Source organism: Athene noctua, chromosome 7 (assembly GCF_965140245.1).
Source record: "Athene noctua chromosome 7, bAthNoc1.hap1.1, whole genome shotgun sequence".
Lineage (NCBI taxonomy): Eukaryota > Metazoa > Chordata > Aves > Strigiformes > Strigidae > Athene > Athene noctua.
The window spans coordinates 2,154,738-2,163,814 of NC_134043.1; positions in this window are offsets into that span (position 1 = coordinate 2,154,738).

A 9,077-nucleotide genomic window follows, 5' to 3' on the forward strand; every position below is an offset into this window, starting at 1 on the left:
CCAGTTAGCAAAGATCACTGGTATTTTCCACCACCGTTGAGTCTGGTTATCTTCTTGATGTTAACAACAAGAAAAGTAATTCATCTCATATCTGGTGCAACCAAAAATGATGTACGTCTCTCGCAGCATTAAAAGATTGCGAATGCATGATTAATTTTGTAAACAGCTTCACTGCCTAAAAGGCAGCCTTCGACACCACTAGATGATTCGGATGGGCCAGTTACCAAGAAAAAAAGCAAAGTATCAGCATCCATTGGAGTAACAGAGTTAATGATATGACAGGCCTGATCCTGTTTGACTTTTCTCAGGCTGAATGCCTGCAGATTCCAAAAGAGCATTTAGGCTGAGCGAGCACGGCAGGATCTGGTCTGGAAAGGGTGGCTTCGGCTGCCTTCTCTCGTATTTTCTGCTATAGCACAGTGGAGCATTCTCCAGGAATTTTTACAAACCTTTGTTACGTGTACAGCACACATACCTGCATGAGAAAGAAGGCGTTAGGCAAAACGTTTTTTCTATAAGCTTTAATAAGTTTCTTGTTTGTGTGCATTAAAGTATTAATTGCAAAGGATGCACTGAGATGTATAAACCTAGATTAGACAGCTGTTTATCTTTATTCTGTAGTAGCATTAGGGATCAGATCATTTAACTGCTTGAAGATATTTGCATCTTAATGGCAGGTAGCTGCGAAGCACCTACATATATTTTCTAGTAAACAAGGTTACTGCTTTATCATTTCCTAGACAAAAATGCCATTTATTTCTAGAGCCTTTTGGAGCCTTGTTTTGAAGTCTTCCATGTCATGCTAGTAAACGGAAAGATCTACACACCACACGTGCACAAATTCCATCACCTGCCGCATCTGAAGTGCCAAAACTACTTTCTTTGTTCGAATAAAAACAAGCTTGTGAGGGAAGTCCTGTATTGTCTTGAAAGAACCCACTGAGTTCCTTTATTATGTGGGTTTAAGTTTACTTTCCTGCATAATTAGTTTACCCTCTCCACTCTCACTGCCCATTCCATTTTAATGTAAGGAACCAGTTATAAGTGATCCAGCAGATCTCCTTGCTTGCTGGTTTTTTATTCTTTGAAGATAGATCTATCTTTAAGTACAGATATACCGAATGTGCTAATAGATGATTAATTTATTCTAGATACAAGCTATGGGAAGTCTTTATTTTAAAGAGTAAATTATTTTTAGGAAACACAGTAATCTGCATTGTCAATCGGGACACGTTATCTCATAGTATTTGTATTAGAACTTCAGCACTGCTAGCCAGCTGTATTGTGATTTATTATGCAATGGCGTTATATAAAATTGTGAAGTTCATGTATTCCTGAATGAATACGAGTAAGATGAATTTCCCAGTCCTCACACCATTTCTTCCTATTATTAAAATATTATTAAAGATCAGAGTTTTGTTCCTAAGCTCTGGCTTATTCAGAGGATTTTAGAAATGTTTATAAAACATTGATTTTTTTTTTTTAAAGTGGGTTTTTTTGCTGTTATCTGAGTTTTTCATGAGGACGCTTATGGATTAATGACAATTCAGCCAATAAAGGTGATAAGAACGATCTCAATATCTAAAGACAATATATGTCAGTGCATTCATATGTTTGTGAGTGAATTAACAAAGTATTTTAAAAATCTTCAAGCCACTTTAAAGAAAATTGTTACATTTCGATCTCAAATACTTTGGCAAGTTGTATTTAACAGATGTACCAGTTCCACAGATGAACATTTATCCCATGGGATGTGCAACTCACAACTGATGATGTTTTCAGAGTTACATTCTGAAATTATGTTTAAAGGAATGCAACTAAAGCTGTTCCACAGCCAATTTTTTTTAGCTGCTCATGAAATTTTAGCTCATAAACAATGGGCCAAATTAGATGATCATTTTCTAAGTAAGTCAGCCTGGTGAAAATCAGTTCCTCTGCTTGAGAATGGATAGTGCAGTACGGCCCGACACCTCAATTTTACCCTGAAAAACCATCTTGCCACAGAAATCAGGTGCCCCCCCGTTTTGTACTTGATGAGCAAGAGCAGCTTCCAAAGGCAGCGCCGTCACCTCTTGCTACTCGCAGTGTCCCTCGCTGCTCCCCCGGCTGTGTCCTTCCGACTGAGCTGGGACGGGCCCCGGTGCCGTAAGCGCGCGGGGGATCGGAGGCGGCGCTGGGACAGGTTTGCCCCAAATAGAAAAATGCTTTGTGGGGTTTTTCTTCAGGTTTGAAAGCTGCTTCTGAAGTTGACGTCAGGGGGTTTCTTTGTGTTCCTTGCTTTTAAAACAAAGTTTTCTATGTACTTAAGAGAGTGAAAATTACAAAAAGGAGGCAAGGTAGCTGTAGGAGTAACAAGATGGTGGTAGTTCCTCTGGATGCGCGTAGGCCCATAACTTCAAGTTCAGTTTGACTGCAAATCTCCTGAATTCACTTCAGTCTTAGTACCGTAGACTTCTCTGAAACATCCCAAGATCTCCTACCTTTACTGACATTACCATTCTCCAAATAATATTGCTAATCCTGTCACTGATTTGGGTGAGTTAGGGCTTTCATTAGTCATTTTTTTCTTCAAGAACATATTAAATGTGTCCTCTGCTAGATTTTGTTTTCCAAGTTCTGTGCTTCTGAAGCCTGTCCTTGATGCCAAGGTCTTAATTTTTTTTTTTAAGCAAAACTAATCGCAGACCACAAAAGAAAAAAAAAATCAAATGCGTATTTTGTAAAATGCCATTTATACAAATCTGTTTTCACTCCTAAAAATGTGTATTTTAAAATTGGTTGGTATATACACCCCGGTTGGTATTAATCCAAGTTTGGATAGTTGGGGTTCTGCTATCGTGTTTCATTGCAGTTACTCCTCGTTCCTTCAAATAGTAGTTCGACAGAGAGTAACATGACTGCAAGATACTGTAACGTAGCCAGTTTTAACTCTGGGGGAATTAAGTTCCCACTATCTTTAAAATGATGCCAAAAGAGGTGTTATTTGAAGAGTCATTGTTTGGATAACCTTTGTTAGATTGTTATTCAAATCTGATTTATTTTATATAGAAAAATAAAGGCACGTCTTTAAAAAGAAAGGGACGTTTTAATAATGTTGTAAAATATGTGCAAGGAATTAATTTGGAGAAAGAGCTGAAAATGCTACTTAGTATTGAAATTTGTGTTAAGATCTCTTTCATTCTTTGTGGAATCCATTTAAGAGGTCAAGAGAAATATTGTACAATTGAATCCTCGTAGAGAATCTGAGGAGAAGGTAGAAATCACTTTAAACAGCTCGTGAGAGCGTGTCATTCCGTGATTCCTCTGAAGGTGGTGACACTGGGAGCAGCTTCGCCTTGGTCACAGTGCTGCTCAGTAGACTCCCCTTTTCCCCTCACGTTTCTTGGCAGTGAGTTACTACCTGGACTAGATCCTACAGACACCTGCTCCTGGGCACAGCGTTTATTCCTGCCTTCTCCAAAAGGCAGTAGCCGTGAGGTCTGACCAGAAACGTCACACACTGATTATCATATGCCTTATCAATACGTCCTGAAAAATAAAATGTAATTAAATTTAACGCCACAACCCCCTTTGATATTCCTTCTACTCTGTATAAGCAGTAGAAAATCACTATAGTGAGAAAATATATTGTACAGTACAGAATAATATATTTTGCCAATGATGTAAAAACAGAGTAAGGAAGAAGAAGCACATTTGTAATAGCACAAATTTACAGTAATTCCACGATGGCATTTGGCATTGTATTTTTGAAAACAAACAAAGGGTAGATTTTTTGATCCCGCATCAGTGGATTTATTGCCTTTTTGATCAGTTTAACTTGCTGATACTTCAGTTTATTTCTAAGCTTTGCATTTTGCATATGTGATTGGTTTTTTTCACTAACTTCTATTCCTTCCATATTAATTAATGAAAACAAAAAGAACCTTTCAAAATGAGAAAGTCCGCTGCGTTCATTTCTGCTAATTTCCTCCTCAAAGCTGAAATTACATTAATAACTTCTAATTTTGGCCAGTATATACATTTTGGCATACGACTGATGACTACATCGTGAAAACACCAGTAGCCCAAGGTCGGGAATGAAATACTCCTGGTTAGTAAGTTCTTGGGGGTACGGAGCTCCTTGCTGTCGTGTGTGGGGACGGGGAGGTGGGGAGAGAAGGACGTGACACCCCAAACTTCCACCGATGCTGCTGGGAATTTACAGCGTGAAGGGAAGTCAGCTTAAGGAACGTGGGCTAATTAGGCCCAAGGTGTATTTATGTTTGAAACCCACCCGGTTCTTTTCTGTGCAGAGAAAGTCGGGGAGAGGTTGTACAAGAACAGCATAGGAAGAGAATCAAGCAAAATGCAAATGTTACATATGCGTGAGAAATAGAGGGGAGAAGAAAGAAGATGAAAACGGGTCATTCAAACTGCAAACTATGGACCTTGGGCTTCTCAGATCCCTGAAAAACTCTGTTTCTCACCCAAACTGGTTCCCAGTGATAGCCTGGCAGTGTTACCCCCAGCCTCACTGGAAGCCAGTTCAGAGTCACGCTGGTAAAGACATTACTGCTTTTACTAAAAAAAAAAAAAAAAAAATCCCCCAAATTTGTGTTTTCTGCTGATTTGCCCCTTTCTGTTTCTACTTCTATAGATACTGTATGTGTAGCATTCTACAAGGCATGCTGGGTAAAATATACTATGCAAATGTGTACAGTGTTGCATGCTTTGCTCTCCCTCTGCTTTTAGTGGCTTTCAAAGGAAAAAAAAAAAAAAGTGTTGTTATTTTTGTGATCAGAATCATTTAAAAAGAAAATGCAGACTGCATGCTGATAGTATCCTCATTTCTATGGACTTGTTTTATGGAATTTAGATGTACAAAAATGAACTGCATTACAATAACTTTTCTACAATAAATGAAAAAAACTACAAACCGTTTAAAAGTCTTTTAAGTCTCTTTGTATTCTGCACTCCAGATTGGAAAAAAAAAGGCTCAGAAGAGTCACTTAGAAAACCGTTCAGAGCGTTGTGGTATTTTTATTGTTTGCGGATAGCTTTTGGCAGCAGCTTCACGTGTTAGCATTTTTAGTAAAAATTAATGAGATTCTGAAGAAGGAGATGCATCTGGTCTGTGAAATGAATGATGTTTATTTTTAAATCCATCTACTCTTAAATAGCTGCAGCTCAGAAGTACATAAATACATACAGTATCTCACTATTCCATCGAGAAGTAAAATACTTTCAGCCAACTGCTCAGTTGAAGGATTCGCATGAACGTTAATGGTCTTTGGATCTGGTCCGCGGTATGATCTCATCTTCATTTAAAATTGGTTCCTAGACAGAAACGAGGATCGGACTGATGGGAGGTATTAAGGATTGAATAATTAAAAGAAAATGAAATACTGTTTATAGTATCTCGAAAACAAGAAACCACTGAAAGATGCTACCCCTAGCAGAGAGTCCCACGCTACCTCTTCCACAGAGTAACAGGAACCTGACAGAGGTGCTGTGGTCGTCCCAGTCCCTGGAGTTCTGCCCTGGCACGCGCGGTAGGGCAGCGCGGGGCTGGGCCCGTGAGGGATCCCTGTGCCGTGCCCCGCTCCCGGGCTCTGGGCCAGCTGCTGCCAGAGCAGAGGTGGCCGTGGGCCGGGCCCAGGCCTGCCTGGCATCGCTGCGGGCCTGCAGCGTGCGGTGCCGTCCTCGGCGTTTGTCAGGAGCCTGCCCTCGCCGACAGACCAGGTAACCTGCACCTTAGACCTGAACGTTGGCTTTTACGTATCTAATGCGTGGGCAGGGCTTTTAAAATACTGTTTAATCGAATTACCTTGTCCAAGCATTCGAAATCAGTTAGAAGCATGTGAGTTTTCATCTAAGCTGTTAATAAGAAGCACAAGGTCTTTCAAATAAATACAGCTGAGCAAAAATGTGTTCTTTCGTGTGTTTTCATATGATCCTAGCAGTTAAAATTTGTAAGCCGCATATCTTGTCTGTCTTCTCCGCATTTGGGTTTCTTCCGGGTAGTATTTTCCCCTCCCTGGTGAAATCCCACCGCTTCTGCAGTACAGGAACACCCGGGTGCCCCCCTGGCTGCCTTACGGTTGCTTGGAACAAAATGTACACGGCCTGAAAAAGGTGGGTTTTTTGAATTTCCGGGTGGAAATTATCACGATAAAACCACGCTGATTTGAGTGCTGCTTAGAAAGCTTCCACCAGCCACGGGCAGCCCAGCCTTAGTGTAAGCATGGAAAAAAGCAGCAGTACAACAGATTAAACCTGGCTGCCACTGATTTAACAAAGAGAGGGATGCTACAGATGGAAACAACAGCTTCCTAGTTGTAAAATACACCATATATTCATTCATCCTGGAAAAACAGCACTACTGTTGTTGCAGTTGTTGGGCACAGGCAAGCTGTTGGCAGTCGAGGGTGTCACAGGGCAGGACCAAGGGGTGCTGGCTGCAGATTGTTTTAAAAGTTGCTTCCTGCTGGCTGCAGATTTTTAAAAGTTTCTTCAATAAGTCACGAGGTCTAACAAAACAAAAAACCCCTCCAAACCTACATGGTGGTGGGAAAAGCCTTGATGTTTTTCTATTTAAAGAATCAAACGGTTTAATTGTCTTTTTTGCTACCCTCTCAGGTAGTTGTGCAGCCTGCCTGCCCCTGGAGCGAGCCCACGGGTTTCAGGCTCCGTGTTTAGACCAGGAGATCTGAGAACAGAAATGAATCGTGCACGCCTGAAACTGTCAGCTGGGGCGCGGCAGAAAGGGGGAGAACTGTCACCTAATGAATCATTAATTCCGTGGCAAGCTGAACGCTGAACTTGTGCAAAGAGCTATCACACTGGAGGAGCTGTTTGGTTTGCTGGCCAGCCCGTGGCCAGTGGCCACCCCAGCTCCGACACGGGGATGGACAGTTCCCACTGTACACCCTGATCTCTCTTTTGCCTTCTCCATCGGGTTCTCCACAGCCTCGGCGCTCGGCTGGCAGACGTCCCTGCTCATCCTGCGAGGAATTCACCAAGCTTGGAAAATCCAGCAGTTCAACAGGACGGAAGGATGTTGGTGCATTGCCCTTACATATCATAAAACATCACTACTTTTCCAAAGCCATGCTGCTTGGCATGTTTGAGGTTAAAAATTAGCAATATAATTGTAAAACAGCGCACGAAAACCATGAAGGGTAAACAGCCTGCAAATTAAGACACTTTTTTTTTTTTTTTTTTGCACAGACTGCCTGCATTTTAGCAAATGAATGTTTCAGAGTAGCCAGAAGGTGTCTGGGCTACCTGTGTTTTTCCTGCCATATCAGGTAGCTGATACTAATAATGCTGAAGAAGGTGTAAAGCGTGAACACCATGGACAATAATACCTAGTTATTTTAATATCTATCTAATAATATCTAGTTATTTTAAACCTGGATGACTACAGATCCGTTACCAGTGCGGTGTGTGATTTAATTTTATCCCATTAAAGTTGTAACATGTTGGTTTATTATCAGGATCTTTTATTTTCTTCAACTGTTAAGGACCATATATTCCCCTTCACTGCAACAAAAAGCGTGACAGCCTTGCACAGAAACTCAGAGATCACTACCAGCCTTGCTGCTTTGGCTAGGGGCCAATATTGCAGCAGGGAAAAGAAAAGCAAGAAGCCACTGTCAGAATTAAAGCTGCTAGGAAAGAAGCAAAGAAACTGCAGGACGAAAGGAGGCTGACAGCATGTGGAAAGATGAAGGCAGCGTACCAGGCAGTGAGTAAGGAAAGTGCAACTGAGCGAGTCGGTGTGCCGGGCTGCAGAGGAAGAGGGGAAAACCAGAGCCAGTGGACAGGAAAACACAAGGGTGTGATGCAGGTGAAAGGACAGTATGGAATGAGGAGCAAAACCTGTAACGTGCACTATCGGTGACAGAAAGTTCTGCTGTGGCACACTGATGGTTCTGAGGAGCACCAGCATGCCCAGAGGACTTAGAGACTTTCAGGACTGAAAGGCTTCTCTGTCCCAAGTGAGGCGTCCCATCCCACAAGATGCGTCTCCATCTCAAGATGGAGGCTTCTCCATCCCACGGAGGTGGGAACAGAGCACAACTCCACGGCTGGCCCAGCTGCCACCCAGCCAAGCTTTCAAACAAAAAGGAACTCGATCGGTGTGGTGATAAACGAAGCCTTCACACTCCTGAGCTTCAGAGATACCTTTCCAAGTTATAAGAGTAGATTTTCCACCAGTTTCTCTCTCCCAAAGTTCAGTTTACTTTTTCAGAGAGCTGCCGGTGGAGGTTTTTCCTAACCGTGCCCACTGATATCTAAAACAAAGCCGTGCCCTACAGCTGCACTAACTACCTGTGGCTCCTAGGAAATGCTTTAAGTTACAAATCCCAGCGCTGAAAATTCACATCCACCACCTGCATCACTGGAAAACAAAACACAGAATCATTCAGGTTGGAAGAGACCCTTGGGATCATCAGCTCGACTCTACAAGGTTCTCCCCTACCCCACATCCCCCAGTATCTCAGCTAAACGACCCTTAAACACATCCAGGGATGGCGACTTCAGCACCTCCCTGGGCAGCCTATTCCACTATTTTCTGGGAATTTTTTTTTTTTTTATAATGTCCAGTCTGAACCTCCCCTGTTGCAGTTTGAAGTTTAACACGGCTTTAGAATTGTTTTGTACAACAGTAAAGGCTTTTAAGGTTGAAACATGGGTGGTGCTGGGGATTAACTTCTGGTAACAGAAGGGAAACACCACGGTGTTTGTGTTAAATAAAGGAGTATTTTAGGCAGGGAGAAGACACATGAGGGCAAACACCCCGTGTTTTGTCTCTTATCACACGTCTGTGCATCGTTACCTGAAAAAAAATCCCTGAGGTTTTAAGCGCTGCGGCGGGTTGGGACGGAGAAATCGGTGCATCGTTACCTGAAAATCCTTCAAGTTTTAAACGCTGCGGCAGGTTGGGCCAGAGAAAATGATCTTGGAGGGGAAGCGGGGGGGGGGGGGGGAATTTAAGAAATAAGAACGTGAGGGGAATGTGGAGTTTCCTCAGGCGAAAATGCTGAGTAACGACTTTCAGAGGCCCGGCCTTAGGCGGGAAAAACGAAAGG